General features: G+C 45.2%; 1 long non-coding RNA gene across 1 annotated transcript; it reads left to right on the top strand.

The window, feature by feature from the left end:
- The first annotated feature begins 9,129 nt into the window (after positions 1-9,129).
- LOC146710571 (uncharacterized) lies at positions 9,130-9,866 on the top strand. The gene is made up of 2 exons (XR_014920263.1): positions 9,130-9,182; positions 9,307-9,866. It is a non-coding gene; the product is annotated as an uncharacterized LOC146710571 (long non-coding RNA).
- Positions 9,867-11,735: the final 1,869 nt, after the last annotated feature.

Genomic DNA, 11,735 nt, shown 5'->3' with positions numbered 1-11,735 from the left:
AAACATGACCCGACACACCTCCTCTCTCTCTCCAGCATCAGTCCCACAATCCTTAAAACAAAAGAACTCATAATGGACCCCACCTCATAATCAGGCCCCACACCACACACTCACAAGCAGGGCCGTTTAGATTCTTAACAAACACGATGGCCCCACAGCCCACCGCTGCCCACCCATGAGTCTGAGCCATGGCCTCAGTAACCCCTATCATTCAGGCCACTCACACATAGACTTGCCTCAGACCAAATCCTTTCAACCTGTTCTTCTATTGTGGGCCTTTCTCTTGTTTTGTACATATTCCCCGTGTTTTGTATATATTCCTGCTGTCTTACTATTTATAGCTTATTCCTGTACAGTTGGTGTGGAGTGCCCACAATTTCCTTGTACAGGTATAGTGACAATAAAGGGTTATTCTATTCTATTCTATTCTATTCTATTTTACATAAACTCGGAGTTCCAGTTCCAGAATACTTCAAGTAAGATGAAATCATTTGTATGTTTACAATCATATTTTCTTGACTCTTGATGTTTTACAGCCTTTTTTTCCTCTTTTCACCTCCACTCATGTTACAGATGAAATTAATCATGAATTACTTATCAGTTTCCATCCAGTATTTTCACAGGGCTAACACAGAGAGACCCGTCACCCTCGCTCCATAAATGACAAGCATGAGCATCAGGTGCAAAGGCAGAGCCTTCATGCTACGGGGCAGTACTGCTACATGTTTTGTAATATCATTTGTTAGATGCAAAGTTATCATTTGAACCTTCCCTAGATTATTTATTTCTGCGTGACCCATTGTCTTTCTTGCACTGTAGTTTCTTTTCAGTCGCTCAATGCCAGGTAGATTACATGTGTAACAAAAATGTATGACCTCATTCATGGCTATGGCTGTAATTTCATAATGATGTTACTGAGGTGTGAACATTTTTAGTCCAGCAGGGATTGCCCCACCCCTGGGTGGAGCCTGGACCTCTCACATTTCAGTCAGACCACCTGCACCTCACCATCCTCAGCAGCAGCCAGTACGTAAGGACAGCTCCAGGACTCAGTTTTGACCAGACTGTCTGCTCTATGTTACTCCTGTGAGCCCATTTCCTGTCTGGGACCTCACCAACTCACTGGCTCCCCACCCTCTGACAACTTCCTCCACACCTGACTAACTAACTACTAACTAACCCGTCTGACACCCCGTCACCACAGCATTCCTCTGCTGACAGGGTGAGAGTTAGAGACAGAGACGTTTAAACATGAACAACATGTCAAGCTCTTCCTGCAACTACACCTCTAGTGCAAAATGCAACCTGGAAGCACTCTGACAGCTGGGTGGATCTCATTAATTTGTCCATTTCAAGCAGCCTTCTGAGCATGTTTTATTGTAAACCAAGAAAAAGGGTGAACGACCACACTTGGCATTATTTCAGATGCTCCAGTAAGAGTTTCTTCTTCTTGTCCTTAGCGGGCGACCAGCGGCGGTGGTCTGCCGCGCAACCACTACGCTGCTGTAGGTGCCGTAGGTTCTCTTGCTTGACCAACGATTATCTTCCAAGCTTTTCGATCTAAGGCGATGGTTCTTGCCTGCTCGAGGTCAAGTCGAAGGGCCTTCAAATCATCCTGGATTTGTTTCATCCATGTCTTCTTTGGTGCATTTCGATGCACCCTCCAATCGGTGGGGCGGGTCAACCAGAGTAGGCCATGGGGGTAGCGGCTCGGGTCCATTCGACAAATGTGGCCAAACCAACGGAGTTGGCAGTGCTGGATTAGGTCGCCGATCGTCGGTTGGCTGCCGCAGCTGGTGAGGATGGTATCATTCGAATGACGGTCACGAAGGGAAACGCCGAGAATGCATCTAAGGCAATGCATTTGGAAAACTTCGAGCTTGCTCAGGTCGTGTTTGAGCATTGTCCACGTTTCTGCGCCGTAAAGTAGAATGGGCAGGATCAGGGTTCGGTAAAGGTGGATCTTTGTCGCCAATGAGATGTTGTTCTTCTTCCAAACGCACCAGCGCAGGGAAGCGAATGCTGCTGCCGCCTGCCCAATTCTGGAGTGTATCTCTACTGATGATGCCACTTTCTTCTCCTCGACGAAGGACCCCAGATATTGAAATTGTTGGACTTGTTTGATCTGCACAACGTCGAGGTGGACGATCGTTGGTGAGCTGTCGGTGGTCAGGACTTTGGTCTTCTCGGCGTTAACCTTGAGGCCGTACAGTTTGGAGTGCCGGGCGATGTCATAGAGGATGTGAGTTGCCTCGGTGTCATCTTCGGCAAAAATGGCGCTATCGTCAGTGAACATTAGATCGGTGATAAATCGATCGGTCGAGGCTTGGACTCCGCGGCGGCCCTTGAATGCTTTGCGCATTATCGCATTGATGACGATGTTGAACAACAGTGGTGACACCACATCGCCCTGCCGGACCCCTGTCATGATGGGGAATTCTTCGGACACTTCGTCATGAATACGTACCTGGCTGGTCGAGCCATCGTAGGCGGTTTGTAGTAGCTCGATGATCTTCACGGGTATGTGTTCGGCTGCCAAAGCCCTCCACAAGGCTGGCCGGTCGATGCAATCAAACGCAGACTTGAAATCAATGAAGATGATGACTGTTCGGCGTCCACATCTGATCCGTTCCTCCATGAGTCGACGTAGGGTGAAGATCTGGTTGCTGCTGCCTTGTCCGGGTCGGAACCCGGCATGTTCTTCCCGGCTGGTCATCTCACAGTGCTTTTGAAGGCGTGATTGAATTATTTTCATAAGGACCTTGCCGACGATGGACAGTAAGCTGATGCCCGGTAGTTTTTACATTCTCGGTTGTCGCCTTTCTTTAGGATAGGAATGACAGCCGCCTTCTTCCAATTTGCTGGTATCATATTTGATGTCCAGATCAGTTTGAATAACGAGTGTAGATGTATGACGAGGACTTCTACTCCAGCTTTGAGGGCTTCTGCCGCCACATGATCAAGGCCAGCGGCCTTGTTGTTCTTTAGCGAATGGATTGCGAGTTTGACTTCTTCTACCATTGGTTCTGCATCAGACATCGGCACCTTAGGAGGGTCGATGATGGGCGGCGCTGCAGCCGGACCTTGGGGCGGATCTTGATTGTAGAGTTCATTGAAGTATTCTTTCCACCGTTGCAGTTGACTTTACAAACGAGCCATCCACCTTCCTGATGTTATCATTCATCGTCTTGCACTTGCCACTGAGACTACGTATTGTCTGGTACAACACCCTGTAGTCTTGTCGTTCAGCCGTATTTTCAAGTTCCTCGGTGACTTTGTTCCAGTACGCCTCACGGTCTGCTTTCATCTTCAGCCGCACCTCACAGTTTAGCCGATGATACTTTTCAAAGTTAGTTAGCTTGGCCTTCTTGCATTCAACGACCAGGTCGAGACACTTGTCCGAGATCCACGGTTGTGTGCGACGCCGGGCGGGTGGGCACAGCGGCTTGGCGCAGTCCAAGATGGCTTCCGATATTGTTTGCTCTTCTTTGTTGGCATCGTCGCTCAGGGGGAGGAGGGCGAAGCGGTTCGATAATGCGATCTGGAATTCTTGACAGCGGTCATTGTTGTTGAGGTGATGCCAGCCCAGCCTGGGCAGTTTGGGTGTCGGCTTCTTCGCTCGTTGGAGCTTCAGGCGCACTCTGGCACGGACAAGATAGTGATCAGAGCCGCAGTCGGGTCCGCGCATCGCCCGGACATCTTGCAAGGATGATCGGAACCGGGTGTTGATGAGCACATAGTCGAGTAGCGCCGAGTCGTTTCCTCTTGGGTTGCGCCATGTCAGACGGTACTTGAGCGAGTGTTGGAATAGCGTGCTCCCGAGGACCAGTCTGTTGGCGGCGGCGAATGACAGCAATCGTAGCCCTTTGTTGTTCATTTTTGCATGGCCGAACTTTCCCATCGTCGATTTCCAGCCAGTGCGGTCTTCTCCGACGTGGGCGTTCATGTCGCCGGCGATCATGATCATGCCGGTTTGAGGTAGGGAGTCCAGGACGTCTTGCAGGCGATCATAGAAATCATCTTTAGATGCGTCGGAGTTCATTTCGGTCGGTGCATAGACCGCAATGATGTGTAGCTTGATTGTACCGTTGACAGTTAGGACGGCGATACGGTCAGATATGGGTTGGAAGGCCACGACGCTCGCAGAGAACCGATGGTGTACCATGAAGCCGACTCCGGTTTCTCTTTTGTCGCCGCCCGAGTAATACAACGTCATCTTTTCGTCCATGGCTGGCACTTCGAAGGAGACAGTGCCAGTTCCAGTCAGCCGAAGTTCCGATAGGGCCGTTATTGAGACGTTGAGTTTTGAAAGTTCACGGGCGATGATCTCCTTCTGCCCAACATGGTGACCAGTTCTGACATTCCACGCTGCAATGTCGATCGGCGTCTTGGGCGTGAGATGATGGAATTGATGGCCAGTAGTCCATTTCCCACCAGCGCCCTGGGTCCCCACCACACTTGCATAGCTTCTCTCAGAGTCTTCAGATAAAGACCAGCAGTTTTCAGGTTTCAGTCGTAGAGGGTTCCAAGTAGAAGATGGCGAGTCGGGTCAGCAATTTGACTAGAAGCAAATGTATTTTGACCTTTTTCCTGTGTGTGAATTTAACCCCCAGTGTGAGACTGAAAATGAGTTATACTGTGACTTTGTTATACTGTGACTTTGCCAGATTTGCCATCATGTGAGTTCTTGTTCTTCCATAAAATGAGCCTCAGTTTAAAGGATGCTTTGACTGAAGGAGGCTCAAATTCTCAAAGATTCAATTCAGTTTTATTTATGTAAAGCTAAATCACACCAATATCCACCTCAAGGTGCCTCATTGTAAGGTAAACCCTACAATATAGAGAAAGCACCAACAAGAGCAAGCACTTTGGTGACAGTGGGAAGGAAAAACTCCCTTTTAACTGGAAGAAACCTCCGGCAGAACCAGGCTCAGGGAGGGGCGGGGCCATCTGCTGCAGTTGGGCATGAAGGGAGGACAACAGGACAAGGACATGCAGTGGATAAGAGGAGTGTTTAGGACATCTTGAGAGTAACAAATGACAGCAGTGCAGCCTCGAAGTAAATGAACTAGTTTTCTGAGCTCGCTGTGAGAGGATATTCCTTATTAGAGACATCGCACAAACATATTTGCCTTACGCACATTGAAGGACATATGCCTGTTGACTCCGAGACACAGATTAAGAGTTGCACTGATTAATGTAAAATAAGAGCCATATTCATAACTTTGGGAGTATGAGTTGAACTCACAGTATCTTCAGTCTTCCCTTCAGTAATTAAAATTTTCATTAATTTTTGCTGAGTTTATTTGGTTTCTTTTTGTTTCTTTTTTCACTTTCATTTCAGTTTGATTTTATTGTTCTTGAAATGTTCAGTGTGTTTTGTTAAAGTTTCTTTGTAAAAAAAAAAAAACCCTTACAGTGTCACTTTTCATGACTTATGACAGATTTCCTAGATGGAAAGTTTCCATTTTCACCACCATCCTCCAGTTCAGGGCTGAGTGTGAAGCAGCAGGAATGAGAATTAGTATGTCCAAGACCACAGTCCTGCTCCTGTCATATCTCAAAGACCTCATAGTACCATATTATCTAAAACAGAGCCCTTCTCTCTCAGACTGCTGGTTTATTTGTGGTTCCTAGACAAGGCAGAGCCTTCAGCTGTTAGGCCAGTCTGTCCAGTTCATTTGATCTTTTTTCTTTATCAGAATGTGACCTTCAGCATGGCTTTTTGCATATCTGTCAAACTTACATGTTTGGGATCATCGTTGCACAAAGACAACCCAAATTAATGATGTCATTCATTAAGGGACAGAAGCTTGTCCCACACAAACCTCCTGTCCTGTGTGGAACAAAGAATTCCCCCATTTGTTAAATCATGAATTGTGTGAGATTAACCACATTTTTTTGGAAAGCTAAATTCAGTCACACCCAGGCCAGATTCCTGCCAGATGAATCATGAAATCACCTAAACAGACCTAAAAGGCTAAAAGATTTCTAAAAGCAGCACATCATGCCACTATCTGAAGAAAAGTCTAGAATAAAGTGACTGACATCTGTAAGGGTAGAAAGAATTACAAAGCCCTTTGTAAAGCTTTAAGAATCCAGGAAACCACAGGAGAGCCGTTATCCACACAAGAAGAAAAGTTGGGACAGTGGTGGACCTCTTCAGCGAAGTCCGGACTAACAAGATGACTCCAAGAGTCAATCAACGATTCATCCGAATGTTTCTACGTTTCTTAGTATTGTTTAGTTTGCTTGTTCTTCCTGGTTTCATCATTCCTGGTTGTGAGGTCTTGTTCATGCCAGTCTGCGTGGTCCATCATGTATGGTTGTTTCTGTCTCCCTGATCTTTCTCCCGGGCTCCATGTTTCTCAGTTAGTTATTCTGGTCTCGTGCTGATGTCATGGCACACAGCAGCAGGTCTCCCCAGCCTTGGGAAGTGAAGTAAAAATGTAAATGTTCTCTTCAGAGATGTTTGAAAGATAAATGATAGAGTAACAGTTCTGAAGTTGCAATTTTCATAGTTTGCTTGTAAAAGCATTGACACGTGATGCATTGTGTTGTTATCAGGTGTGTTTTGTTAACGAGCATCTGTACAGCATTACACATCTTATTTCAGAGGTCTCGTCCTTTATTTCTGTCGTGGTTTGATTATGTTCACCGTACGTCCTTGAAAATGACCCGTAGCTTTTGCTAAAGTATCCAAAGAGTTGCAGGATCCCAGCAGGGCGTAATGCTGTAGTATCCCACGACTGGAATGTCTGTCTAAGCTGCTGGACTGGGACAACGGCATTCTGATCATATGCACAGGCATGAGTCAGGAGAGACGTGTGACTGAGCACCGGGGAAACACTAAGCTTCAGGGTCAGCTTAGCCGCATGTATTTGCTTAGCTGCTAAACGGGGGTCGCCCCCTGAGCCACGGTTGCCCCCGTGGCTCAGGGGGTTGGGAATCACATCTGTAACCGGAAGGTCGCTGGTTCGATCCCTGGGCTCTCTGTCCTGGTCGTTGTGTCCTTGGGCAAGACACTTTACCCTACTTGCCTACCGGTGTTGGCCAGAGGGGCCGATGGCGCGATATGGCAGCCTCGCTTCTGTCAGTCTGCCCCAGGGCAGCTGTAGCTACAACTGTAGCTGCCTCCACCAGTGTGTGAATGTGAGAGTGAATGAATAGTGGCATTGTAAAGCGCTTTGGGTTCCTTGAAAAGCGCTATATAAATCCAATCCATTATTATTATTATTAAAGGCTAGGTGAGGAAAGAGACCACACCCCCATGCCAGCAGGTTTTCAGCTACATCAGGTTTCTGACTACTGAATCACCTGATTATCTGACCTTTGACCTTTGTGAGGAAGGAGAGAATAAAACAGCTGCTTCTCTCATATTCTACAGAGCAGTCCACACAGTGTCCTCCATCCATCCTGCTTTTCTGTCGCCACCTCAGCCAGGTGACAGATGTTTGTACGGTTCCTCATCTCAGGCCGGCTGCGAGAGAGCAGCTCTCGTCCAAGTCTGCTGAGGACGAGAAGCTAGTTTGGGACTCTTTACCATTTATTGAGAGAGCAGAAGTAAAAACTGAAGCTTTTTAATATATGGAGTCTCATCAAAAGTCTCATTAAAAGTAATGCAAATGGTATATAAACACTGAAAGCACAAAGTAAATATACCAGTCGCCTGAGGGTCTCCGTTTCCGTCGCCAGTCTTCATTCAAGCTTCGATCTCCAGCAGTGTGACTCTGAAGTGCTGCACCGTATGTTTGTATGTTTCCTCCCCAACAAACAACAATGTTGACCAAAAGTTTTGCACCGTCAAAGGCAACAGCTCATGCCTTTGCTTTCATTCTATAATACTGGACTTATTTTTCTACAACGGTTTGAACTTTAAGAGTTTAAACAAGAGAGAAAAGTGTGAAAATGTTCACGCCTGTCTGAGAAAAGTGTATAAAGTGTGTAGTGAGGGGTTTTACAGCCTAAAACATCTATAATAGTTGTAAAAACAAAAACAAAACGTTGTCTACTGTGCAGGTTTCAGCTATCGCAGGTTACTTTGAGAACATAACTGTGGCGAGGGACCGCTGTAGTGCAGTTTTTTTATTATGAATTCTACAGCTGGTTGGTGTTTGGATGGTTTGTCGTAGTCTTTTTCTGTTATACACAGACACATATCTTCCCTCAGTGCTCGCTGTCCTCCTGTGTCTAGTGTCCTGTTAATGGTTCATTTGTTTGCTCTGTTTATTCCCTCTCTGTCTCATGTTTGTTTTGCTTCCTTTTCGTGTCTGCCTCTGTCGTTCTCTTCCTGTCCCTCACTTTCTCTTACTGCTCTCGGTCTCTTGGCTCGGTCTGCCAAATGTGCTATTGTCTTCCCACGTAAAGTCGTGTGTCTGAGTCTCAGTGTGTGTTTCTCGTACTTCCTGTTTTATTCTGATAGCCATTTGTCCTCTGTGCATCATGCTGTTTTGCTTCTGCTGTCTCATCAGTTAGATTATGTCCAGCCGTGTTCCCCTGGTGTTTCCTCTCTGCCCTGATTTCCTGTGTGCATATATTGTCTGCAGCTTTAGTTCTATATTATTCTGGAAGTTTAGCAACAAAGCTGCAGTGAGTTCAGCCCTGCATCTGTTTGTATTGCGGGTCCTACCCTGCTGCCTCACACAGCACAACCTGACTCACAGGATTCTAATACATACGTCTTGCATATATAAAGACATTTGGTTCAGTTCTGCTGACTATAGCGAGGAAAAAGAGGATGTGTCCATGTACAGGAATAAATACACCTGCATTTCTGTGACCAGTTTAAGTCATGAGCCCAACTATGCTGCTACATAGAACTGAATGCTCTTCAACACTGCTGTAACAGACAGAGGAGGGCCAGGCCTTATTAAATGAGCATGACAAACCAAGATGACAAAGCATGCATGGTTAAGTCAAGTGAGATTTGAGAAGAAAGCAGAAACCTGACCCGCTGAATGATAAAACAGTTTATATTGCAGTCACACTGCACTGCAGGTATGAGGAGGAAAAACATCCATGCCTTTGTCAGGCCCACAGTCCACATTCCCCAGAGAGGTGTGACACTTTCAGGTGTGTATGGCTGTCACATTCAGGAAGGGTGGTGCTCTGCTGGAATGACAGGTATGACACCAACAGAGTTTCAAATGCGTGGGTGAAGCCAGGTGTGGTGCCATGCAGTGGTGAGGTGTTCTTTTTAAGAAGTGTAGACTGTGGTTTTATCATTTTGATAGTTTTTAAAGGCTGCTTTATAAATTATTTGTTGTATATTTTATTGTTTATTTGCTTTTTTCATTATGACATCAGTGCTTTGCTGCTCAGAGGTAGATGGCGATCATGACGGAGCCAGCAGCACAGGTGAAGTTGTCCTTGGGGCCCAACCCTGCGTCTCATGAGTCCTGCTGTCTTCCCGTGGACAACGACATGGGTAATAAAGTTGGACTCACCACTCGTAGTAGTGCAAATGAATGAATTCATTCCTAAAACAATTCCACTGAATAAACCAGCGGATGGCGGTGAACCTGTGTCTTCTGGGAGCACCCTGGGGTCTAGGGTCCAGGCACCTGGCTACTTCAGCTTCCACCCTGCACAGATAACCAGGAGGCTTTTTCAGTCAGGAACCTGTAAACTGAGGGTGTGGGTGTTACTTCAGAAGTACGTCACAACTCAGGTGTGGAAAACACAGACGGATCGAGAACACAGCACAGTAGAGAAATGGTGATAAATTCTGGTAATGTTGGTAAATTGGTAGTAGTCAGCACATTACAGTAAAAGGCAAATGTTTTCTCTGTACTCATGTCAATATTTCCACCACTGTCAAGGTTTGGTTTCACATAATAATGATAAAGCAGAACATTTGAAAACAATCACCGTGTTTGCCTTCATGTAACACCTGCTTTGGGAGCTTTTTAATCTGAGCCCTGTTGTCACAGATCTAGGAGAAGGACCTTTTATGGTCATTGTGTTTTCTATACTGAAGGGTGCACTTGTCATGGTTCTGGGTCATTTTGAGCCAATATTTAGAGTTTTGTGCCTTTTTTGTATTATGTTCTAATTTATATAATTATATATCTTAGGATTCAGTTAGCTCTGTGTTTAAGTTTGGTTTCCCTGTTTAGTTCTTGTCGGTTTAGCTTGTTGTTGTCTATGCCATGTCTTCAGTGTGTGAGTCGGTCGTGTCTGTCGTGCTTAAGTCTCCCTCGTTCTTTGTGTGTCTTAGTCGTGTCTTTGTCTCCCGTGTCCCCTCGACCCCTCTGTCAACCTCATGTTGTCACAGTCTACGTCTCACTGCGTTTCCTGTTTTATTTTGACAGTCTCGTGTTCCATGTTCAGTGTGTTTAGTTTTGCTTCCCTGTGGTGTTGTGTTGATTTGTGTCAGCCAGAGAAGGGCAGTAACGCGTTACTGTAATCTGATTACTTTTTTCAGGTAACGAGTAAAGTAAAGGATTACCATTACAAAAACGGTAATTAGATTACCGTTACTTTCCCGTAGGAACGCTGCGTTACTGCGTTACTAAAACCGTGATTTTTTTTGCGAGAATGTCTCATGACAGTGACGTAAGCGAGTGCGCCGTTAGTGACAACAGCTGTGTGCAGATCAACAATGGATCACATATCGAGTGCAGGAGAGAGTATGAGCGTGCAGCGTTTAAAGCGTGGAAGTACTGACCTTACTTTGAGTTTGATTCCATAAAAAGTGACAAAAACATTAGTGTCCGCTGTGCGTGGGAAGAAAACTTCTTTTTACAGCGAAAAAACCCCTAAACTTCCAACAAGCACCGAGTAGCTACGACGTGATGGGAAACTCACAGAGAAACTCGCGGATTCTTCCACTGACCGCGGCACACCTGCACCAGGGTAACCCTCCGCCTACCCCACTCCTGCTTTACAGGTGAAAATAGAGCAACAGGACCGCTGAGTCTTTGACTTTATTTATTTTCTGCTGTGTTTTACTTGCATCTATTTGAAAGACTGAGTGTAAACACAAAAAATATTTTATTTTATGTGCTGGAATGTGCAGAAAATAGGTTTAAATGTTAAACAAACTTCTTCCAGTCAGAGAATGTTGCATATAATTAAATTTTTGCTTGATGCATAAAGTTAAAAGATTAAAACTAATAAAACTATAAAAGTTTTAAAAAGAGACTTTTCCATTTGATTACATTTTGTATGATGGATTATGTAGAAAAAGTAGAATTGGGCTGAAAGATCTATCGCTTTATCACCTACTCAGGTTGTAAATCATGTTTTTAAAAAGTAACGAAGTAACTAAGTAATTAATTACTTTTGAAAATAAGTAATCAGTAAAGTAATGGGATTACTTTTTTGGGGGAGTAATCGGTAATTAGTTACTGTTTTTTTTTTTCAAGTAACTTGACCAACACGGTGTCAGCTGTGTTCCCCATGTGTTTTCACTTCCCTCGTTTCCCTTCTGTCTATTTAAGTCCTCTGTCTCTCAATGTCAGGTTGTGTGTTTCCCATGACTAATGTTCCAGGAGTCCGTGTCTCAGGTCCAGGATTCACATTCAGGGTGTTTCTGTGTTTAATTTTAGTTTATCCACTTTAGAGTTTTGTTTAGTTTTGCCTTTGCACTTTGTTTTGTATTTTTTTCTACCAGCCTTATTAGATTCCATCTCACCTCCACACAGTCTGCATCCACAGACCGTGACAGCACTACCGAAGTAGCATGTACCCATCAACTGTTATAAGAATAAGAATGGGTGAAGTGGACAAGG

Source organism: Copadichromis virginalis, linkage group LG4, assembly GCF_057382275.1.
Source record: "Copadichromis virginalis isolate Kocher_CV1m ecotype Utaka linkage group LG4, C_Virginalis_male_GT1.1, whole genome shotgun sequence".
In the NCBI taxonomy this organism is placed as follows: Eukaryota; Metazoa; Chordata; class Actinopteri; order Cichliformes; family Cichlidae; genus Copadichromis; species Copadichromis virginalis.
The sequence above is the reverse complement of the archived record's forward strand: the minus strand, read 5'-3'. Positions and strand labels throughout refer to the sequence as shown.